Raw genomic sequence first — 25839 nt, 5'->3', positions numbered from 1 at the left:
CAGACTGCTCCAGTGCCAATATCTGTTTGGCCATATTACTGAGGGAATGATTTTAGAGAGCTAGAAAGTGATGGTCCAGAGATTCGGGTTTTGGAAAAATTCCCTTTTTTACTTTAGTGCAAAAAGACTTGTGACTTATGAAAAGCAATCGAGCTGCCAATTTGGGCTGATAAGATAAGAACTTTTTACGAGGCTTAGTCTGTGATTCCTTCACCTTGACTTTGAAGGAGCCATTACTTTCTTCTTGGTCAGTATCTATGTCAGGGACCCACAGTATGATCTGCTCTCCTTACACAAAGACCTGGTCTGCACTCAGTCTTTGAGCCAGAGAGTTTGGACTTCAGTATCCAGAAAAGCTTTTATACAGTGCTCCCCACTCTGGTTCTTGTTTCTTTCCAGATCGCAGCCTTCCGATTTTATCTGCACCACCTGACAGCATCTCCCTGATTTCAGAATTCCATTGCAATTTCTTACAGGCTCTGCTCCCCTTTCCCTCTTCCTCACCAGAACATATCTGTTCTCTTGGCTCCTTGTTTTTCTCCTCTTCCAGCATCTCTGCAATCTTTGCTTATGTGTGTGTGCCTGGCATTCCTCCTGGTACTTGGCCATCTGCTCTTGCAGTGCCCTGCCAATAGCTGAAGTTTCTATAGAAGCTCCTTCAGATGTATGACCTCCCAGCTCCCAGAGATGAAATTTTTGAGCAACTATGACCAGAGAATCCTTGCTTCAGGGAAGGAATGAAGTCAGATGACCTTGTATCTCAGAACATGCCTGGCTGCTCAGCTTCCAGGTTTGTACCTCCATGCCCAAAAGTATGTCACTAATGTCCTGGATGGAGAATTCTGTTCACACTCTCCCCCAGCTCATCAATGTGCATCTCCAGGGGGCACTGACTGGCTTTCAGGAATGGAAGAGAACTGTCTGAATTCCTGGTCCAGTCTCACCCCACAGGAATCTTTTATATCATCCGTATCATGGAAAAGTCTTCTTTTTGGAGACTAATTGAGCAGCTGCTTCAGGTCCAAATCAGTCAGAGACCATGGCAGTGACCTTGTGAAGCAAACTGTTCTCAGAAGCAGAGCAGAAGGTTGAAGCAAGAGTGGGAGGTCTTCCCACATTCCCATAGGCTTATGCTCCTTGTGCCTGTTTTTTTCTGGGCCTATTTTTCTTTCTGAAATTTCATTAACATCCGAGGTCACTTAGAGCCCTAAGAGTACTCCTTCTTCTTCTTACCAACAGCGAGAGCTGTGAAGCCAGTTTGGGAAAACCTGAGCTCTGTTTATTTCTTCTCCATGTTGAAAGTGTCATCTTTTTTTTTTCTCTTCTCACCAGCTTCCTTCAACTTCTTCTTTGATGATTTTTCTTATTTTCTTTAATGAAGTTATTGCCAGATTTTGATGTTTGTCATAACGGCAGTGTTCTCAAGCGAATGTAAAATCCCCCGTGCTTTGAGGTCAGAGAAGCAAGAACAAGCTCATCAGATGCTTCAAGTCAAAACCAGTTGACAGAAGAATCAGATGCATAATACGTAACCCCTGTACCAATCAAATTCTATATTTAGTTTTTTCTATAATTCTTTCCACCCTTGTTTCAGGTTGAAGATCTGCCACTTTTTCCTACACACTCTTCACAAGCTGTGTGTAAAAGAACACTGGGCAGTGCTCACCATGTAGGTCAAAAGAGTGAGTGTAACCTGAACAGTTGCTGCAGCCAGCTTAGAATCTCAGTGCTGTTCTGCTCTCCCAACCTCCACTCACCTATATTTCTGGATCTCTTTTAAAATGTGAGATTCACATTTTCTGTATTTAACGACTCTTTAATTTCCTTTTTGGCTCTGCCAACTGAATAGATGACAGAATAAAATAGAGTTTGGATATTCAATACAAAACAATTTTTATCCTTTAGAAAATAAAGCTGCCTCAATTTTAATGGTGCTTCATGTTCAATAAAACTTGAGTGTTATTCAATCTCTTACCAATTGTAAAAAAAAATGTGGGATTCAGAAAGTCTTGGAGAGAGGTGTACTGGATCTTGGGGAGGGGGTGTTCTGACATGACTGCAAATAAATCTTGACAGTTATTAACGTTTGTTTTATTTGTCACAAGTGTGATAGCACTGTGGGCTACAAATGTTCCCTTGCTGGCAGGATGGGCCAGATGCACTGGCTGCAGCTCTAGGTAGCAACTGGGCCCTGAAGTAAGTCTACCAGTGGTGGCCCATGCAGTTCTATGGTCCATGTTCACAGATCAAAAAGTTCCCTTGAGAGTCAGGAAAGAGGGAAAAACTCAGCTTAAGGTCTATTAAACATCTCAGGGGACAGAAGGGTGGCCTGTAGTTAATGCCCTGGGAGAACTTGGAGATTTGGCTTTTCTAAAGTATGTTATTAAATAAAGGCATTCATCAAAAACTTGACGATAAGAAAACAAACAGCCTAATTAAAAAATGTGTGAAAGAACTGAACAGATAGCTCACCAAAGAAGATATACAGATGGCAGATAAGCATATGAATAGATGCTCAACATCATACGTCATTAGGAAATTGCAAATAGAAACAACAGTGGGATATCACTGCACACCTATTAGTATGGTCAAAATCCAGAACACTGGCAGCACGAGATACTGGTGAGGACGTAGAGCAATGGGAAGTCTCATGCATTGTTGGTGGAAATGCAAAATGGTACAGCCACTCTGGAAGACAGTTGAGCGTTTCTTACAAAACTAAACGTATTTTTACCATACCACCAGCAATCACGCTTTCAAAGGAATTGAAAACTTATGTCCACACAAAAGCCTGCAGCTTTATTCACAATTGCCAAAACTTGGAAGCAAATGAGATGTCCTTCTGTAGGTAAATGGATAAATTGTGGCACATTCCAACAATGGAGTATTATTCCGTGCTAAAGGGAAATGAGCTATAAAGCCATGAAAAAACATAGAAGAAACTTAAATGCGTGTTGCTAAGTGAAAAAAAATTGTGAAAAGGCTATATGCTATGTGATTCCAACTATGTGTTGTTTTGGAAAAGGCAAAAACTATGGAGACAGTAAAAAGATTGGTGGTTGATGGGTTGGGGAGGAGAGAGGAATGAATAGGTGGAGCACAGAGGATTTTTAGGGCAGTGAAACTATCCTGTATGATACAGTAATGATGGATACATGTCATTACATTTTTTAAAACCTATAGCATATATAACACCAAGAATGAACCCTAATGTAAACTGTAGACTTTAGTTAATAATTATGTTTCAGTATTGATTTATCAATTGTAACAAATGTACCAAACTAAAACAAGATGAAAATAATAGGAGAAACTGTGGGTTGGTAGGGGAGAGGGGACATTTGGGAACCCTCTGTACTTTCCGTTTGTCTGTAAACCTAAAACTGCTCTAAAAATAAAGTCTATTAATAGAAAGAAAGAAAGAAAGAAAGAGAGAGAGAGAGAGAGAGAGAGAGAGAGAGAGAGAGAGAGAGAGAAAGAAAGAAAGAAAGAAAGAAAGAAAGAAAGAAAGAAAGAAAGAAAGAACTCACAACTGTGGAAAAACAGGAAAACAGAAATTCCACAAGGAGTCTTAACAGACGAGAGTGCATCTGGAGTACAATGGAGAGCAGTCACCAAGCCCAGCTCCTGGAGGAGGGAAAAGTGGTCAGAAACCCGAGGATGGGGAGAAGGAGCCCTACCCTCTTAATAGGTGTTGTAATTTCACTGATCTCTCGAACATCCCAAACAAAATTATTTTAAAGATTTTTTTCTGTTCCTAATATTGACTTCATCTGTATTGAGTTCATATCAGATTCTTTATTATTTTATTTTTTAGCAATATTTTTTATTTTTCACTTACAGTTGGCATACAGTATTATATTAGTTTCAGGTGTACAGCATAGTGATTAGATATCCGTATAATTCAAAAAGTGATCCTCCCAATGAATCTAGTGTCCCTCTGACACCATACATAGCTATTGGAATGTTATTGATGATATTTCTTATGCTATAATTTATACCTCCATGACTATTTTGTAACTACAGATTTGTACTTCTTAATCCCTTCCCTTTTTCCCACCATCTCCCCCATGCCCCCCATCTGGTAACTCTCAAAATGTCTGCTATATCTATGAGTTTGCTTCTGTTTTATTGTTGTTTATTTTGTTCTTTAGATCCCACATATAAGTGAAATCATATGACATTTCTCTTCCTCTATCTGATTTACTCCACTCAACACAATAATACCCTTTAAGTCCATCATGAAATATCTTTTTCCATCCCTTTACTTTGCATTTGTGTGTGTCTTTTAATCTGAAGTGAGTCTCTTGTAGGAAGCCTGTGTAAGGGTCTTGTTTTCTTATCCATTCAGCCACCCTATCTTTTGACTGGAGCATTTAATTCTTTTTTATGTGAAGTACTTGTTGATAGATATGTAGTTAATGCCATTCTTTATTCATTTTTTGATACATATTTTTTTCTTCTTATTAAAGAAGTCCCTTCAACATTTCCTATAATACTGGCTTGGTGGTGTTGAACTCTTTTAGCTTTTTCTTTTTTGAAAAGCTCTTTATCTGTCCTTTGATTCTAAATGATAGGTTTGCTGGGTAGAGTAATTTTGGTTGTAGATCCTGGGTTTTCATCATGTTGAATATTTTGTACCAAGCCCTTCTGTCCTGAAAAGTTTCTGGTGAGAAATTGGCTACCAGACTTATGGGAGCTCCCTTGTAGATAACTAATTGCTTTTCTCTTGCTATTTTTAAGATTATATCTTTGTCTTTAACCTTTGGCACTTTAATAATGAGTTTCTTGGTGTGGGCCTCTTTGGGTTCATCTTGTTTGGGACTCTCTGTACTTCCTGGGGTTGTACGTCTATTTCATCTACCAAGTTAGGGAAGCTTTCTGTCATTATTTCTTCAAATAGGTTTTCAATTCCTTGCTCTCTCTCTTCACCTACTTGAACCCCTATGAAGTAAATGTTGTTAACCTTGATGTTACAGAGGCTCCTTAAACTATCTTCATTTTTTGGGGGGGATTTTTTTTCTGTTGCTCTTCTGATTGGGTGTCCCCTGCTACCCCATCCTCTATATTGCTGATTCGATCCTCTGCTTCATCCACTCTGTCGATTCCCTCTAATGTACTCTTCATGTCAAATACTATATTCTTCATTTCTGACTGGTCCCCTTTAATGTTTTCCATGTCCCTTTTTATGTTTTCTATCTCTTTGTTAAAGTTTTCACTGAGTTCATCTACTCTTTCCCTAAATTCATTGAGCATCCTTATAACGAGTATTTTGAACTCTGCATCTGGAAGATTGCTACTTCCATTTTGGTGAATTCTTATTCTGGAGCTTTGTTTTGTTCTTTCATGTGGGACATGCTTCTTTGCCTCCCCATTTTGGTTGCCTCCTTGTGTCTTTTTCTATATATTAGGTCTCTTAAGTCTCCTGGTCTTAGTAGAGTGGATTTATGTAGTAGGTGTCCTGTGGGTTCCAGAGGCACAGTCTTGGGAGGGGTCCAGCTGGAGGCCAACTTCAGTTGCAGCCTGTGTACCTTCAAGGCCATCTGGTAAGAGCCACCAAGCAATCCACAGATTGCTGCCACCTGTGCTGGAGCCTTGAAAGGCCAAGCCAGAAACCAAGGCCAGTTGCTAGTAGTGCAGGGCTTAGAGCTGCTCAGCAAGAGGTACAGTGCACGCCATGGACAGATGCTGTTTCTTTGGGTTTTGTAGGCCTTTGAGAGATTTTAGGACTGTCCACAGCAGGAGCCAAGACAGGCCATTTGTTGACTATCATCAATAAATCAAAGAACAACAACTGTTGGCGAGGATGAGGAGAAACTGGAACCCTCAGACACTATTGGTTGGATTGCAAATTGGTACAGCTACTATGGAAAACAGTCTGGAGGTTTCTCAGAAAATTAAAATTGGATCTACCTTTTGACCCAGTAATTGCACTTCTAGGTATTTATCCAAAGAAAATCAAAACAATAGTTCATAAAGATCTGTGCATCCCTATGTTCATGGCAGCACTATTCACAATAGCTAAGATATAGAAGCAACCTAAATGCCTATCAACAGACAATTGTCTAAAGAAGTTACACTTCATATATACAGTGGATTATTACTGAGGCATAAAAGAAAAATGAAATCCTATCATTTGCAACCACATAAATGGACCTGGAGGTTATTATGCTGAGTGAAATAAGTCAGACAGACAAAAATAAATACCACATGGTTTCACTTATATGAGGAATCTAAGGAATTAAAAGAATAAACTAATCAAAAACAGACTCACAAATATAGAGGACAATCTGGTGACAGACAGCAGGGAGGGGTGTTGGGCCGAGAGAAAGGGGCGAAGGCTTAAAGAAGTACAAATTAGTAGTTGATAGATGGTCATGGGGATGGGGAGTATGGCATAGGGAATGCAATCATTCCCTATGTAATGGCTATGCGTAGAGCCAAAGGGAAGATAAAGTAATCAGGGGAATCATTTCATAAACTACGTAAATGTCTAACCAATATACTGTATACTTGAAACTAATAATAAAATAAAATAAAATAAAATAAAATAAAATAAAATAAAATGCAGACATTTGTATGGAATAAACCACTGGAAGAGGCTTAGGTACACCCACAAGTTGGGAGAGGCAGAGTCTACGGGAATCACCTCGGCAGAGCGACCTGTGTTATCCAGGTTGATGTGTTCCTCCACAGGCAGTGAAGGGGGAGAAATCAATCAAGAAAAAATGGATACTGTCAGCACTTCTGTCCAGGAGAGAGCTGCCCCTCCATCCCTCACTCTGAAGCCTGACAACTCAGCATCTCCTCGTATGCCCCTGGCGCCTGTGAGCAGCTGCCCCAGCATTGGAGCTCAGAGCGAGTGAGTCCATCAGTGAGTAAGGCCGGGCATGGGCCCTTTAAGAGGAATGTCTGTGATTCCTGTAGCCCTCTATCTCAGTCATCAACAATTTGCTGGTTTTCAGAGGTTGTGGAGACTTCTCTTCCTGGTACTGGAACCCTGGGCTGGGGAGCACAGTGTGGGGCCGGGACCCCTTGCTCCTCAGGTTGCGGAGAGGGCTCTATAGCCAAGATAGATCTTCTGATTCTCTATCACCATATGCAGTTGTGGGACCAGGCCATTTTGTGTCTCCACCCCTCCTACTGATTTGAGTTGTTCTGTTATTTTTGTCCCTAGTTGTAGGGCTTCTATTCAGCCAGACCTCAGGTGACTCTGTGTACTGGTAGCTCTGTAGTTTCGTTATAATTTTGGTGTGGTTGTGAGAGGAGGCATGCACAGCCTCTACCTTCTAGGCCATCTTGACCAGTCTAGCTCAGATTCTTTATTAGATGTTTTTTCCTTAGATAAGATTTCTTCATGAATACTAGAATTTTTGTTTGCACTTTCATTTGGAGTATCTTTTCCTTTCTCCTTGTCTTCCTTTTTCTTTGTTTTATTTTCATTTACATTCTGACTTTTTATGTTGAGCTAATTGGCAGTTGCCTCAATTCAGCCCCGCTTTAGTAGCAGGAAATTGAATACAAGGAACATGAATGCCTTCTATTTCCTGGGTTTGCCATTCCATGTCCTATGGAAGAACCATTGGCTTTCAATGTAAAAAGCGAACCCACCACTTCCACAATGAACCTTTGGTTCCTCTTGGAATATGATTCTGCACCCACTCAGATTTCCCTCTCAATGGGTCCCCAGGTATGCCTTCTTTCAGGCTGAGGCTTCAGTTGTTGTATGCACAGACTGCATTCAAAGTTTTGTGAACTCGACGCCCATAGAGGTTTGGTGCAGGAGAATGGCCCTCTTCCTATCTCTACCTTCTTCTTTTGTACAAACTAATCTAGGATTTTTGCTTCCATTTGCTTGGGAGGCAGAGAAGATCTTTCTGCAGATAAAGAGAAGAGCAAAGGAGAAATACAGAAAGAAGCAAAACCTAAAGATGAAGAGAGAGGAAATCATTATTTCCCCATTTTTCTCAAGTCCTGTTCTCTGCCATTCCTGAAGTCTGATTGTATAACTCCTCTTTTAGTTCTAGGACACACCTCAGTATCCTTAAAATACCTCTTCCATATATTTTTTGCTTAAGCGAAAACACACTTGGTCCAGTGTGTTTGTGATTCCTGTGCCAAGCACTACTGCACCCCGCACTCTGAGAATTCCTGCTCCCAGAACTCCTGCTTTGGAGTAGCAATCTTGGCTCTTACTGTGCAGTGGGAGAACTTAGGCATCTCTCAATACAAGCAAACTTTGACAGTAAGACAAGATTAGGTCAGGAAAACAGAGCCACTCTGTGTATTGCAGGAAACCAAAGACTTAAGAGGTTATATAATGTGGGGAAGCCAGGGGAGTGGGTTTGAAGGCCATTGCTACAAGGTTGGTGAAATAGTCACTGATGCTTCTTTCTAGCATGAAGCACTGGATGGAGCAGGTGGTGCTCAGAAGTTTTCCAGGAAATTACCACAATTCTCAAGTGTTTAGAAATGACCCAACCAACTTTCTCTCCAGCAGCAAAATGAGAACTTGGGGAGAAGTTTGGGAAGTTGTGGTATTTGACCACAATAACTGCCAAGTTGGAAATCATGAACAATTCTAAGAGTGTGGAGTTCACAGAGAGCTCTTAGAAAATAGAGTTTGGAAAGGAGACCTTAGAAGTGGGTGGTAACCATGCAAAGTTGACAGTTGAACCAAAGGACCTTTGAAAATGAGGAAATTGTCATGTGTTGAGAGCCAGAGGACTTTTCTAAAAGCAAAAAATGGCAGAACCAAATGATTTTGCAGGTCCTTTCCAGTTTTAAGATACACCGAATCTTTAACATGGTCCAGATAGTATCTCCCGTAGACTCATTAATAGCAAGAAAAACATGAAAGATGTGGAGCGGGACCATTCTTAGTAAAGTGACATGAGCCCCTTACACACTGGTCTCTGATTGAGAAGGCCATGCCCAGTGTTTCATCAGAGTTTGTTTTACTCATCAGCTATCCTCAGCAAGCCAGCCTTCCCTCCAGTCTTGAGCCATTTCTCATTGGTTCTTCCCCCTGATTTTTGTGTCACCTGTCATTGAGGATGCACTTTACTGCTCTAGTTTACCTCTTCAGTGCTGGTCTGTGAGGTATCTTAATACCCGGCTTCGGCAGAGGAGACAGAATCACTTTTGCTTCTAGCTCCTTGACCAATTTACCTAAACGAATGCACAAGGATCTGGGACAAAGACCCATGCCTCCCTCCCACTTAAAAATTATGCCATCTTTTTCAAACCTCTTCTTCATTCAGCCTATTTTACTTTCCTCCCCGCACTGAGTATGTAAAATCTTTCTTGTACATTAAGAGGTTGTCAAAGATTTACTTGTCTTAACCACATGATTTTCCAAATGTGTTAATTATGCATTACTCACATACTCTGAGCTTTTACTGCTAATGTCATTTTACTGAAGATACTTGTAGTTATATAATTCTCAGTCTTGCTGATGGGGAATCTCATAATACGCTTAAGTGTAGGGGGTCCTCATTTTTGATTCATTGTCCCAATGAAATAAAATCCTTCTGGTATTTTCTTCCTTTAGTTGAATGGTAAAGGATGTCAGCATTTTCTTTTATTTGGATGTTCAATTTTACTTCTATAGACAAATATTATTGAAAGACTAAAGTAATATTGATGGTCTAAACAGAAAAGTCAAAGTTCCTGTACTAAAGATTAATGAGTTTTTGGTTCTTTTTGTCAAAGTAAACCATAGAACATTATTTCATTCCCTCAAGATAGTTTCAAAAAGAATGTACAGTTCAATACTCAGAATCATGGTGAAATTAATTGACTATAAATGCTACAGTTTCTTCATAGTTGCCATAAATGGTATGGTTATCAAATAGACAGACACAGAACACTTGATAACTCTTTCTTTCTTATATTCTGTCATTAATCTTGAAACTAGCTTTATTTGTCAATTAAAAAAATAAGTCAGTGAAACACGCAGTTAACACATGGCATGATTCTATAATAAGCATGATTCATGGTCCAGAGCAGGTTCATGCAGAAACCAGCTTTGCTTTTGATTAAATGGCAATGCATGTTTATACAGCATACTCCAAGTACTTGAGTAAACCCTGTATTTGAGGCTGAAATGCATACACTATCACTTTGTCTTTTCAGCAGCATGGATTCAATTGTTTTTGGTAAAATGTATTTTTTGGAGGCTATCTGTACAATCAAAGCAATAATGAATTGTGGCAGTTTAAAAAATGTGCACCAATTTTTTGACACCCTTCCCAGGTGGGTTCTATGGCCTCTCCACCTGAATCTTGGCTGACATTAGTGACTCATTTGTAATCAATAGACTCTGCAAAGCAATCTACATGACTTTTGAGGCAAGTTCATAGAAAGCCATGCACCTTCTGCTTGGTTCTCTTGGGACACTTGCTGTGGGGGAAGCCAGGTGCCATGTAAGAAATCCAACTACTCTGAGACCCTCATGCTGTTGGACAAGTGAAGGTAACTCTGGCTGACAGCTGAAATAAATTTCCAGCCACCAGCCAAAATTCCAGCCATATGAATGAGCCATTTCAGATGTCCAATTCAGTTGAGCCTTCAGATGACTGCAGTCATTGAGAGAGCCCAAACAAGAATTGCTTAGCTGAGCCCATCTCCAATTCTGCAGTCAAGTAGTTTCAGAGAGAATTCTGCATCTTAGGAGATTCAAAATGCACATTGTAACATTAAAGGCTCTGATAAGTCCCGAAGTGCAGAAATCTAGCCTAAATTTAGCCTAAATTTATTTAGCCACAGAGCCATTTTGTCTTAATACATCAGTTAGCTTCTGATTGATAAAATTAGCACTCAAATACATTTTTCAATGATAAAAATTATCATTTATAGCTTGGTACTACATCTTGGTTCAGATTTCAAAGAGAGCCTGTTGTAGTTGTAATAGTTCGTTGACTTCATCTTGATAAAGAAATCAAAGTTTATGGGGAGGTATGACTAATAAGGATGGGTAGAAGACCTGAAATATGTCAGAAAGTAAGAGGCTATTGGTTAAACTAGAAATTACAAGTACAGAAACTATATTAGCAATCATCAGGAATAAAGTTACTTTTGAATAGGAAAATAATTGGGTTTTAAATGTTCTTTTGGTTCTGCCCCTTTTGGTCGTCAAAGGAGTGGCAGAAACTCCTGGCCGGGTCTCAGAGCAAATCAATCAATCAATCAATAAATCTATCATCTATCTATCATCTCTCTCTTTTGGTCTGTCTGTCTCTCTGACATCTATCATCTATCTATCTATCTATCTATCTATCTATCTATCTATCTATCTATCTACCTATTATCTATCTATCTATCTATGTATCTATCAATCATCTATCTATCTGTCCATCCATTCATCCATCCATTTATCCGTCCATCCTCATTTATTTCATTTGAATAGGTAATATATTTATGTAGTATAAAATTCACAAAATACAAAGTGATACACACTGAAAACTTTCCCTCCCACTCTTTCAACCAAAGTGTTCCCAGTCTATTCTCTCAGGGTTAACTTAAGTACATATAAACAAATACGTATATATGTTCTTAAAGAAAACATATAGCAGCATACTATATATATATATTGTATTCTGCACCTTGCTTCGTTCAGGTAAAAATATGTATTTGAAGTCATTCCATATCTATACATGGAAAGTTTCTTTACTCTTATTTTTCCCATATCCGTGCAATATTCCATTGTATGAATGTATCATCTTGTAATTAAACAGTCACTTATGGATGAGACTTTTCCAATTATAAACAGTGTTGCAATGAACAAACTTGTACATGAATCACTTTGTATGTTTTCAAATGTATGTGAGGATACATTACTAGATATGGAATTATTGGGTCAACCGATGGCAGGCATCACTGGTGCCTGGCCCAGATCCCTTTTATGGGACTGGTATAGACATTCTTTAGCCGCTGCAGATATTGGCTGCTAAAAACTCACACCTGCTTTCTTTTCTGGCAAACTGCTGTTGACTGACAATTGCTGCCTGGCCCACAGATGTCATGGAAGTTACACACCCTTCTGGAAACAGCCTTTGGTCAATGACTGACAGATGTGTGCATATAACAGCCAAGCCTCCTTGTCTCTGGGCAGGACAACTTCTGCCATATAATTTTTACTCGAGAGCTCCTTGTGGGATCAGGCTGAGGCTGGACTAATCTGAAGCCACATCTTGTTCTAGCTCCTTTTCCTGCCACCCTGCTTCTCTTACTCCCCTGCAGGTTTCTCCTGAGAACATTCCCTCAATAAGTCATCTGCACAAGAATCCCTGTTTCAGCCTCTGTTTCTAGGGAAGCTCATCCAAGACAAATGGTATGTGCACATATAATTTTTATGGATTTCATAGATATTGCTCTATTGTCCTTCATAGAGTTTATATCAATTTAGACTCATCCTAATGATATAAGAAAGTATTAGGAAAAATCTTATCATCTTAATTGCTAACCAAATATTACTAAAAGAATGAATATATGCTGTATCTTATCTTGGTGGTGGTATATTTGGTGCAGTGTGTGTCCATACTTTGTTTCCAGAGGAACAGGGACACATTTCTGCTTTAAAAGTTATGTTTCTATCTCAATAGCCATGTGACCACTGACTCAATGGCCCTTCCACTTTGCTATGGGTGCCAAAGAAGGCTGAAAAGTATATGGTAGGAAATGCCCTGAGCAAAGGGAAGGGTTAGTGTATTTTAGGATATAACAAGATGTCAGGACTGGTATCTTATTGTTTGAAAATCTTGACAGAGCATGTAATACTCAGATGGGAGGAAAATATTTGGGACCCACAGGGAAATTCTGCTGCTGAGTCCAAAACTGACCAACGCTTTTAGGTAGTATATGGTTTAAGCTACAGTGTGATTTGCATAAACCAGAGGCAGCCTGCTTGGAGCTTTCAGATCAGCAGATTTGAGATTACAATCACAGCTCTACTGCCTTCTAACTCTGTGCTCTTATCTCTCTGAGTCTCAGCTTTATTTTCAATAAAACAGTAATATAACATCTATCATGCAAAATTATTATGAAGGTTCAATGCGTTTGGTTTTTGGTAGGAATTCTATAAAGGGTATTGAAATAGTAGCAGGAATTGTGGTTATTATTATTAGAGAGCTTTCATCGATTATGATGAAAGGTCTTAACACTAGGGAAGTATGTTTGGTACAGAAGAAGGTGGTTCAGGAGAAAGGCTCCTGGTCTTCAAGTGTCAACAGCCCCACTTTTCACTTCATGTTGTCCTATTTCAATTCTTTTACACTAACAATACCCATACTTCCCTCCCACTGCTTCAGTCTCCCAGTTCATTCAGGGCCTGGCACAGACAGCCAAAAAGAAAAAACAAAAAACAAACAAAAAAAAGAAGCCAGAGCATGTGGGTGGCAGGGTTTTCTCTTCTGGTAAATGTTTGGGAAACCAATGACCTGTACTCAAGAGGAAAGATTGACTTTCTATGTAGCTATGTAGCAAGGGGTTTTAATGGTGAGAGGTTTTCCTGTTTCCATTGAGGACAACAAAAAAGGAAACAGAAAAGCTGAAACAGAAGAGATTAGGATGGATTAAGCAAGATCTTCCAAGACTCCTAGTGCTAGCAGATTCCATACTGTGAACACATTGCCTTGCCTCTGGGTTTTTTGGGTATAGCCCAGGTTTATGATTCAGCATTGGTTTTGTATTGTCTAAGCCACCCAAAGGAATCCCCACACATAATAAAAATGCACACATTAAGAATAAAGCCAAGAATTTTTTTTTAGCCATTATGTTTAAAGTCGTTTGGGGGAGGTGGGGGGGAGTTTCAAATGATCTTTTTTCATTACATTCCCTACTGTTGTCCTGCTCATAAATGTCGATGTTGCATAATGAGTAGAGTTTTGAACAAGTTCATTTGCTTGTTCATTTTGGTGGAGGAAGGGGGACTTTTTTGAGAAAAAAAAAATAGAACATTTTTAAAGAAAAGTTTATGCCAAAAGAGTATTCTCTGTTTAAGAAAAATATGAAAGCTAGATCTGTTTTGAGACTTTCAAGTTAGATAATAGTTTGAAAGTATGTCTTTACATCTTGTAAAATTATCACTGCACACATTATTTATCCTCTTTTCCAGAATAAAGTACTTCTTGGTACTTAAACTTGAGAGAACTTAGAGATACAGATTGGGGTGGAGTGTGTGCCTAGCTTCTTTTTCTTCTGAAATATAGAAGGCAGATTGGGTAACATTCATATAACATTCACTGAGATCCAGGCTGTCATGTTGCAAAACTCCAGGGGACACCATTGTATTGTATCCTATATGAATGACACCCTCTGGAATACAGCAGTATAAGTGGTAAGCCCTGGAATTGTGCCTCATTTAATAATGTCTACATTTTGCTTCTAAATGCCACATTTGGGGTCTTACCTTATCTAGTGTCCCTAGGATGCATATCTACAGTCTAAGCCACCACGGCAACAACTTGAGATCAGTATTATCCGAACAGAAGCTGGCAATCAATTCCAGTTTAAGATACCTTCCTTCCTCAGAGTACCTGCTGCAGTATGGAAGAACAACTAAGGCTTGGTCCCTGTACTCATGATAAGCACAAGACAGGGGTTGACAGGAGATTTTGGTCCTTTGTTCTATGAGTTTGGTGACCATATTTTTCAAACAAAACTCAGGACAAATGGTCTGGCAAAAGATTATTTATAGTCTTTGAATATATTTAAAAGGAGTCTTGGTGATTTATGTGACAAATCATTGCGCAGAAAAGAATGAAACTGTGAAATTGATGTTGTCCCTGGAACTTTAATTTACACTCACTATTTATCCTACAAATAGCTCCCATTTATTAAAGACTTATTATTGAAGCACCAGAGAAAATGCTTTACAGAAATTATCTAATTTTCTTCTCAGGACAACTCTAAATGGTGAGCACTATTAATCCACTTTATAAAGGGGATAACTGAAAGTCTGAAATTAGAAGTAGCTTACCAAGGTCAGGTAAGTGATAGAGCTGACATTCCTTGCCAGGCTGGCAGAACCCACTGTTTTCAGTGATACAACACTATACTATCTCTCCTATTTAATGGGGCTTTTTACTCTTTTTATTGGCAAGTTTTACTCTTTTGTTTGGGTCTGAAGTACAGCAAAATGCTGCAATCCTATTAGGCCTAGAGGTGTGCAATTCTCTCCTATTAGTGGAGAATAAGACATTTCTTATCTCTTTAATTTAGTTCACAATAATAACTTTATTAAGGATCTACTTGGTACTAGGCAGTGGGTTAGTAGTTACAGAATATAAAGATTAATGATTATTAATACTGCATTCTTCTTACTCTCAGATGTGCAGATTAGAGAGAAAAGGCAAGCATACAAATAACTGTCATATAAGGCCAACTGTAATAAGTGACATATTTGAGAAGCTAATTGTTATGAGAATTTTGGAAAAGTAGAAATTAAATCTTGTTAGGGAGGCTTCCTACAGAATTGGCATTTAACGAAGCCACTGGCAGATTGTAGGGCTATCATAGTTACTATGGTTGTATAATAATTTATACAACAATACCCTCCAAATTAGTGGCCTTAAACAATCATTTTAGTTTGCTAAAAATCTTACGTTTAGGAATTTAGGAAGGTTTCAACTGAGCAGTTGTTGCTTGGAGTCCTTTAAGTGGTTTGGATCAGATGTAACGGGCTGCAGTCATCTGAAAACTCAAGTGCTTGAATGTCCAAGATGGCACACCCACAGGGCTAGCATTGATGTTGACTGTCAGTGGAACTCAGCTGGGAGCTTGGCTGGGATGCCAACTGGAGTGCCTACATGTGTCCTTTATAGCGTAGTAGTCTCAGGCAAAAGTTGTGTGGACTTTTCTGAACTAGCCTTAAATGTCAAGCAGCAACACTTATGCCACATTTTACTGGTAATGAGTCACTATGATTAGCCCAGATTCGGAGGCAGGTGGCATGAGCCATCTCAATGGGGCGAGGATCAAGTTCCCACTGTAGAAGAGAATGTGCAGTCTGCCACAAGGGTGTGACAGGTAGAGCTGTGGGCAGAGGGCCTTCTAGCCAGATAAAACAGAAGGAGCAGGAAAGGGATATTCAAAATGTATTGAAGGAATGGCAAGTTGTCTAATTTGGCTGGAGTAAGGAGTATGATGAACTGAGAGAGATAAATTTAAAAAACAATTTTGTGTCCTGTCTACAGAGGGCTTTGAAAGCCAGAATATTTAGTCTGAATTTATTGAGAGACAACATAGTGATGAGATTAAGAGCATGACTTTGGAGTCAGCTAGAACTCTTTCTAGATCAGCCTTTTACTGTAAGCTATGTGACCTTGGATGAATTCTTTAGCCTTCCAGAGACTCAATGTTCTTACCTGTAAAAGGGGATAATTATAACTTTGTTGTAGTTTTACTTCACAGGATAAGATAATGAATGTAAATCATTTAGTATATAATAAAGGGTGGCAATTATTATTACTCTGAGGGTTCTAAGGTAGCCAATGAGAATGTTTGAGGGTAAAATAACATGATCATATTCATTTTTAATTCAGAAAGATACCAGAAGACATTGAATAGGCCTAAAGTCAGGAAGACCAGTTTGGAAGAAATGCTAACCTAGCTGAGAAGTCATGAGAGTCTGAACTGGAGTGGTGACTGGGGATGATGTTAAATAGACAGAGGTTTTATTTGGTGGCTCATTGCCAAAAGGGTGAGCAAGAGGGAGAACCTGACTTGGGTCAGCAGTCAGAAGTCAGAGTGCAGGTCCTCCTGGTGGGGTGCTGCGAAGAGGCAGCATTTCTGCTATCTAGGATTGCTCTTGCTCTATGCATAAAGGAAGTGTCTTCAGCAAGATTCTAGAAACAGAACCTGAGACAGGGATTCTTGAGTGAGTGTTTTATTGGGGGAGTGTTCTCAGGAGAATGGGAGTGAGGGAAGAAGGATGGAGTAGGGGAAAACTGTTAAGAAAGGAGGTAGTGTCACCTGGAGACTAGATTCAGCTGATTCCACAGGGAGCTCTACAGCTTGATTGCACCATATAATTAGTTGCATCTTGAGGCAAAGGGGCCTGGCTTTTGAACTTCCCAGTCAGTCATTGGCTTTGGACTCCCTGCAGGTGGCGTTGGGAGGTAAAGTATAATCTGCCTTGCCAGATGGCTCCATTTGCCCAAGAACAATTCTCTGGAGAAGGGAGGCAGCTGTGAGCTCTCAGCAACCACCATTCTGGCAGCTGGGGAATGGGCATACTGGCCTGGAAAAGAGGGTTGGATGAGGCATCATCAGTTCTCTTATAAGGGTCTGTGTTTCAGTCAATCTACTTGACACCTTTCCTGAGCTGGGGAACCAGTGCAGCTCAACTTCTGCTCAGCATGATTATATTCATTATAGAAAATCCCTTTAGGTTGCACGCTGTAATAATAACTAACACCTCGTGTTTAGGAGGCCATCTTTTCTCCTTAAAGAACCCTGGAGTATGGCATCATGCATGGGTAGACTCCTGAAATGGAGGCCAGTAGCTTGTCTATAGAGCCTCTTGGCCTGCAGATGTGCAGAGAGAAAGGGAGAGGGAGAGGGAAAGAGGCCCATAGAACAGACAGTATGCAGAGATGTGCATTACATTGTACTTGCTGAAGACATTTTCCCCTCTTAATTTATGTACTACTCAAAGGACCCAGCAGGTGTTATTTATTTCATCTCTGGATCTGTGATCTTCTGTTCCATGCACACTGGATTTGATTGAGATTAGACACATCACTGTTTTCTTTGAAATGAGAGACTTCTGAAGCAATCTCTGAATGTAGTGTGTGATAAATTAAACTTTTCATATAGGTACTGTTTACTTCTTTAAAGTCAATATAAATGATTAAATGGGAGTAACTTATGTAATTCAAAGTAAACACATACACACGTACCAAATCTTTAGGTGAATGGCTTGGCTGCCTGCCACCAGAAATCTCCCACTTCTCTTTTATTATTAGATGCAGACACAAAACTGAATCAACATCATCAAGGGTTTTCCCACTTGGAAAGGATATTGCATTCCAGAGCAGTCCAAAGGTTACACTACTCATAATGATTATATATTGTTTTCTCTAAAGTTCATGGGAAGATAATAGCCTTTACTTTCTGCCTTTATACCAGCTTTCCAGCATTCATAGTCCTTCTAAAAGGGATAGACACGCCTTTTGTATATTTTGCAAAGTGGGCCTTTGTGGGCACTCTTTGGGATGTTCTACTGGACTGAGCCATTCTATTTACCACCATGGACCTACCATAGTTTGTCATAGCAACCTGAATGAACTAAGACATCCTTAATTTTGGAAAGAGATTGTCATGAAAATTGTCATGAAAATCACTCACAGACTCTTGCCATTCCTATACTAGGCAGATAATATAAGAATGAGTTGCTGGAGGTCAAAGGTTATGTTTTGACCAGATGACTACAAATAAATGGTTTCCAAAATATGTTTTAGATGCCATCTTATTGAGTGAGCTAATTAAGTCCGAAAGGTTAAATGCTAGTGAGGTTAATATTCAAGATGACCATGTTTTATACGTATTTAAAATGAAAAAAAAAGATCACCTTTTGTTATTTGGTGTGTAATGAAGAGATAAAAATTCAGGAGCCCTGCCTTATAGTGACAGGAGATTGTGAGCAAGTCTTTGAAACTTAGGTTCTCTATCTCTAATGTTTGTCTGACCTGTCTAAGCATCTAGGGTGGTATATAAATGAAAAGGAACGTTGTAACTCCTGAGCAATGTTCAAATATTGGAAACTAGGGGACATTAAAGAATTATATATTTAAAATGTCCTCTTTTATTCCATTACATAGGAAAATACACTCATAACAAAAATATAGAAAAGTGAGAAAAAAAGGGAGAAATAATTAAGATTTAAGATGTTATCAGTTTAAAAGTGATATCACTTTGAATTGGATAATATAATGGGTTGAATGGTGGCTCCCCAAAAGATATATCTGAGTCCTCTGTACCTGTAAATATGATCTTATTTGGGAAAAGGGTCTTTGCAGATATAATTAAGGATCTTGAGATGAGATCATTCTGGATTAACTGGGTGAGCCCTAAATCCAAAGATAAGCACCATTATGAGAAGAGGAGAAACAGAGGGAAAATGCACAGAAAGGCCATGTGAAGATGGAGACAGAGATTGGAGTAATGTATCTACAAGCCAAGGAATGCTAAGGATTGCTGAGGATTGCTGGCAGCCACCAGAAGCTGAAGAGGTAATGAAGGAGTCTTCCTGAGAACCTTCAGACAGAGCGTGGCCCTCCTAACACCTTCATTTCAGATTTCCGGCCTCCAGAACCGTGAGAGAGTACATTTCTATTGTTGTAAGCCACTTACTTTGTGGTGAATTTTTATGGCAGCCTTAAGAAACTAATACAGATGCTCACCATGAAGAAAGCCCTATGAATTTCATCATGCCGGAGTGAGCAGAGTATTGAAAGATAAGGGACATGTGAGGTTGCAATCTGCAATGCATGGCTTTTCTAATGAAAAAGTTTACTTTCTGCCCCTTTTAAAGAGCAGTCACTTTAAATGGATAAAAAAACAGCATTAAAAACTACAGTAAAGGCAAGTTAGGAGAAGGTTGGGAAGGAAAGTAATCACAGCAAATAATAAGACTGAGTCAGTTGAGTGGCTTTGTCTTATATTAAGGAAAGATTTTTGGCATAGAATTAAGTAGATGAGCATTTCCTCTTTAAAATGGAACATGAGAACAGAAGAACTGGATTAGGAATGGAAAGAGTTAAGGGATAGAGAAATGACACCTAAGTGATTCAGAATATATACCACCTTTGACTCAGATTTTATCTTTTTTTAACTTTACATTTAGTTATGTTTAAACATTTTAATAAAGATATCAATTCTTATTAAGTAATGGAAAACAACTTATTGTTTAATTTGGATGAGTCTGGGCAAAGGAAATCCTGTGCTATTTGAACAAACTTAAGGTATACCTGGCATCTACAGCGCAACCAGTTGAAGCCAAAATTTATAATATGAATTTTTTATGCCATGGAATTGACCTTTACCCCAGAGGATATTTAAGAGAAGTCCTGACCAAGGCAGAAGTCACTTTAATTTAAAGTCTACCTGGTTACTATGTTGTCAATCCTCAACCCCTTAGTTTCTTTTTTTTCTACTTATCTGATATATTTCTGATTGCTTTGTTATTGAAAAAAATAATTAGCACCAGTTATCTCTAGGCACTTATGTCTTCATAAATACCTTTTGATTCTCATGATAATCTTGGGAGGTACCCATTTTGTACATGAGGAAACCAAGGAACTGTGACATTACCATCCCTATTTTATACACGAGGAAACCAAGAAATGGTAACATTAGAGATGCAGTGTAGTGAGTGGCAGTTAAACAGACTTGGATTAGATTCTGGCTCCATGTCCAGAAATAAGCTGTGTGACTTTGGACAGGTAAGTGACATAACCTCCTTAAGCCTCAGTGTTCTCATATGTAAAATGGGATAATACTCCTCTTTCTTGTGTTCTAAGGAACCCTTTATCTTCATTTCTTACTTTAATGTTTGAAATTGAGATGTACCTTACAATCGCTATGTATTTTAAAGTATTTGTTTACACTGTAAAGCTGCTATCAAGTTGATGATGTCTTACTACCGAGAACGCTTGATAACTGAGAGATTTAGTAAAGCATACCCTCCCAGGTTCTTATAAAGCTTAAGGGTTATGTATGTAAGCGCTTGGTACAGAGTTAGAGCTCAAGAGATGTTAATTTTTATTACTTCTCAGTAATTTCATTATAGGCTATATATTACTAGTAAGTAGCAAAGCCTAGATTGGAACTAAGTTTGTAACTGTAGTTACAGAGTTCCTTCTTTTCTAGCGAAAAATTCTAGCTCTGAATAGTAAGGGAACTAACTCATGTTAGTTGTGAGTCAGTACCCCATATCATGGCCAGACTTCTTGATTCTCATAACTCTGCCTTCTATTCCTAATTTTTATTATCTTCACCATGCATAAATTATATTGAACCCATCAACATTTTAAAATTTGAAATGTAATCCTTAAATCAATGCACACGGGACTTCCGTTATTATTATTTGAGCTTGTGGAACAACAGTAACTAAGTGAAAGATAAAATAGGCTAAAAGGCAAATAGAAAGGTAAATCTTAAAATTACTGAAGTGAAGTTAAGCCTTTAGCTTATTCTAGTGTCCTCTGTTTTGTTTTTTTCTTTTCCTGACAGAGGAAATCAGCAGTTTATCATTGTATTAGTGATTGGTATCAATTCTCCCTTACTCACTAAAAGTGACTCTGAGCTGGGAAGGGAAGTATGGTGAAGAATGTCAAACACAAGGGTAATGTAGTTGATATTATTATTATTATTATTATTATTATTATTATTTATTATTTGCCTGCCCAGCATCCAATCTTTCTTCTTTTCCAGTAGAAAACTCTGTCCTCCTTCAGTCCTTGTGATGTTTTAGGAGTAAAATTCATCCTAGGGGTGGTTGAGAAACCCAGGCTTGGATAATCAGCACATTTTATCCCTTTGGCCACAATTGGTTCAGAGATGAACAAATGACTTAGAGTTTTTGCTTAAACTTGTTTGAGTTTTAACTTTCTAATACTTTTCATTGGAAGAGTCCATCTTCACTAATATAATTGGAAATCAAGACCAAGTGGCAACTGGGGACACCCCCAATAGCCACAAGTTGACATTGGAACTAAACTTTTTTTTCTTTTTTTCCCCTGGCTTTATTGAAGTATATTAGACAATAAGTTGCTTGTATTTACATTGCACAATTCAATGAGATATTTTTTCAATTATAGTTGGCATACAATAATATATTAGTTTCAGTTGTACAGAATAGTTATTAACTCACAATCACCCCACTAAATCTAGTACCCCTCTTCCCTCTTACATATTTATGAAATTATTAACTATTTTCCTTATGCTACGCTTTATGTCTTCATGTCTATTTTGTAACTATCCATTTGTACTTCTTAATCCCTTTGCCCTTTTTTTCCATCTCCCCAAATTTCCTCCCTTCTAGTATCTCTCAAAACATTCTCTATATCTATGAGTTTATTTCTGTTTTTGTTATTGTTTATTTTGTTGTTTAGATTCCACATATATGTGAAATCTTGTGGTATTTGTTCTTCTCTATCTGACTTACTTCATTCAGCACAATACCTTCTAGGTCCATCAAGGTGATGTCTTTCTCCATCCCCTTCCTTTTAGTATCCGTGTATCTTTTAATTTGAAGTAAGTCTCTTGTAGGCAGCATATGTAGGGGTTTTGTTTTCTTATCCATTCAGCCACTCTATCTTTTGGTTGGAGAATTTAATTCTTTTTCATTTGAAGTATTTGTCAACAGATAAGTAGTTATTACCATTCTTTATTCATGTTTTTGATACATGTCTTTTTCTTCTTAAAGAAGTTCCTCCATCATTTCCTATAATTCTGACTTGGTGTTGATGAATTTCTTTAGCTTATTTTTGTCTGGGAAGCTCTTTCTCTGTCTTTTGACTCTAAATGATAGCTTTGCTGGATAAAGTATTCTTGGTTGTGGATCCTGGGTTTTCATCACTTTGAATATTTTGTAACAATTCCTTCTGTCCTGCAGTTTCTTTTGAGAAAGCAACTGCCAGTCTTATGGGTGCTCCCTCGTAGATAACTAACTGCTTTTCTCTTGCTACTTTTAAGAGTCTCTCTTTGTATTTAACCTTTAGCATGTTAATTATAATGTGTCTTGGTGTGGGTCGCTTTGGGTTCATCTTTTTTGGGACTCTCTGAGCTTCTTGGAGTTGTATGTCTATTTCCTTCCCCAGGTTAGGAAACTTTTCCATCATTATTTCTTCAATTAGCTCTTCAACATCTTGTCTTCCATCAAGTACACCTATGACCCAGATATTTTTACATTTAATTGTGTCCCATAGGTTCCGTAAATTATTATTATAGTCTTGGCTTCTTTTTTTCTTGCCATTCTGATTGAGTGTCCTTGGCTTCCTCATCCTCTATATCAGTTGTTTGATCTTTTTTATCCACTCTGTTGATTCTCTCTACTATACTCTTTATCTCAGATAATGTGTTCTTCATTACTGACTGGTTCCCTTTTATAATTTCTATTTCCATTTTTAAGTTTTTTTACCTCTTTGTTAAAGTTCTCACTGAGTTCATCTACACTTCTCCTAAGTTCAATGATCACCTTTATAACCAGTGTATTGAACTTTGCATCTATTAGATTGTTTGACTCCATTATTCCTGGATCTCTGTTCCGTTCTCTCATATGGTTTCTGCTTCTTTGTCTTCCCATTTTGGCTGCTTCTCTGTGTCTTTTTCTATGTACTATGCAAAACTCCTAAGTCTCCTGGTCTTATTAGCATGGCTTTGTGTATTAGGTGTCCAGTGGTGCAGTCCTGAGAGGGTGTCAGCTGCAGCCTAAGTTTAGCCCCAGCCTGTGCCCCTCTGGGGGCACCTGTTAAGATTCAGCAAGCAATCCACAGATGCTGTGCTTATAGTTGCCTCAAGAGGCCCCATCAGAAATTGTGGCTAGCTGCCACCAGTGTGGGTCTTGGCACCATTCAGCAAGTCACACAGGACCTGCCAAGGACACACCTGGATGTGGTTTGGGTGGGACCATGAGTTGGGGGAGGCAAAGTTTCAGGGAATCCTCTGGGGCCAAGTAACCTCTGTTATCCACTTTGGTCACATCTCAGCTATGGCAGCCCTGAGTCTGTACACTAGGAGTAGGGAGGGCTCAACAGAGGAACAATGGCTATCACCGGCACTTCTGCCTGGGAGAGAGCCTCACCTCCGTTCTTCACTCCAACAACTCAGTGTTCCCCTGTAAGTCCCTGGTACCCACTGTGTAGACAACATGGCACTGGTACTCAGAGCAAGCAGGTCCATCACCACGAAACTCTGCTTGCAGACACAGCTCCTTGAAGAGGTGTCTGCAGCTGCCAGCAGCCTCTGCTGCCATCTCTGTCCCACTGAGCTGCTCGGGACAGAGCAGCCTCGCATCTTCACCCCCTCCTACCTTCTACTGTTGCAGGGTGATTTGTTATTTTTCTCCCTAGTTGCAGTGCTTCTGTTTATCTAGATTCCAGGTGATTTTGCTTGCCATTTGCTCCGTGTTTTTGTCACAGCTTTGGTTTGGTTGCAAGAGGGATGAACAAAGTCTCTATCATCTATGCCATTTTTTCCCCTCTGGAACTAAACTCTTAATGAGGCGTTAATGAGTATAGTTTTTCAGGGTTCCCTCCCTGGCACCATCAAGGAAGAGGCTTGCTCTGATGGACTGACCCAGGTGTAAAATCAGCCAGGCAAATATTTTCATTAGCAGCACAGTTATTCTTGTACCACAGATCAATAAGCATTATTTAAATCATATTATTTCCTCTTTTTGAATCCAATGTTTGTCAGCCAATCATTTGGACTTAATTTAGCCTTCTTTTCTGGGAAGGGAGTACGTATAACAGATGAAATCCATGTTCTGGGAGATATTTGGTAGAGTAGTGTAAATGAATAAACTCATGGTCTGGTTTGTAAGTGAACCTCCTCTGAACTTGATTATCATGAGCTAGTCCAATTGGTGAGCTCAATCTCAGATAATTTTATACATTCTAATTCCTAAACCTACAAATTTGAAAATCACATCCAAAACAAAAATTATTAGTGGCAAGTAAAAAACCACCTTAAAGATGACCTAAACAAACCAAATTTAAAATGACCTATTTATTATTTTCTCTTGAGGGAGGAATGGAGTTGGCGTTTGTTCTTTGAAATGTATTTACTCATCTAAGATCCTAGGTGTACTGTGTGAACAATTAGTCAGCATTTGGGGACTGATTGACTTGCCTACTTTTTTCCAAGACCTCAGCCACCAAACTTTGTGATACTTTGTGTGGTTGCTGAGATGTTAGCTATGCAAAGTGGCCATCATAGCCCTGGTAAGATGTTCTAGGATAATTTTATCAGGTAAATCACTTTACCTGATAAAGTGATTCAGTCTTTCAGAAAGTTTATATTCATGACTACCCTAGTAAGGCATGCGGTTCTGGAGAAAGAGGTAGAAGGTTGAACATCTAGTTTGCTTTACAGTATGACTTATGGGAGCATCTTCAATATAAAGAATGCTGTTTAGAGGATATTTCTCTTCATTAAGAAAACTTGCTATTCCTATATGAATTGGGAATATTAAACTATTAATAGACTTGCTATATACATGCCATGGGTTAAGTAAATGTTCCCTTTTATACAATCTAAGTGCAAGATACTGTCAAAGTAATTTCATAATCATTTCATAAGCCAGATAAAGGCGCTTACCACAAAGGTTGTAATGTTTTTTAAATGTCAGAGCAGTAACTGAACAATTATAAGAGTTAGGGCACATTTTGTTATTAATTTATCACTCTTACTTTGACATTAACTTCCTCCAAATTGCTCATTTGACATTTTTCTAATCCAGACTGTATGATGAGCTTCACATGGACATTTCCTTCCTTTTCCTTTTTTTCACTTTTCAAACAATGCTTTTTAAAAATCATACAAAAATTAAAAACTAAAAACTATACAAATTAAGTGCAGATACCTTCTTGTCATAAAATTTTTGAAAATGATATAAAAGCAAATGTACTCTTTTATTCCTACCCAATATTACTCTCCTTTCCAGAATTTAAACTGTTAACTGTGTAGTGTTTCTACTTTACATCTCCTTCTACATGGATTTTTGAAAGTGTTTGTGCATATATTAGTGTATGGTTTTATTTTTGGTATGTGTGTTTACAATTGGATCATAGTGTATGTATTGCTTTGCAACTTGCCTTTTTCACTTAATGGTAT

General features: G+C 38.6%; 1 pseudogene; it reads right to left on the bottom strand.

Annotated features, from left to right (window-relative positions):
- Positions 1-52: 52 nt before the first annotated feature.
- On the bottom strand, positions 53-23977 carry LOC107521703 (annotated as a pseudogene).
- Between the last annotated feature and the right edge of the window lie 1862 nt (positions 23978-25839).

The sequence above is a fragment of the Rousettus aegyptiacus genome, unplaced genomic scaffold, assembly GCF_014176215.1.
Source record: "Rousettus aegyptiacus isolate mRouAeg1 unplaced genomic scaffold, mRouAeg1.p scaffold_m13_p_9, whole genome shotgun sequence".
Taxonomy (NCBI): domain Eukaryota; kingdom Metazoa; phylum Chordata; class Mammalia; order Chiroptera; family Pteropodidae; genus Rousettus; species Rousettus aegyptiacus.
This window is presented reverse-complemented; position numbering and strand designations above follow the sequence as displayed.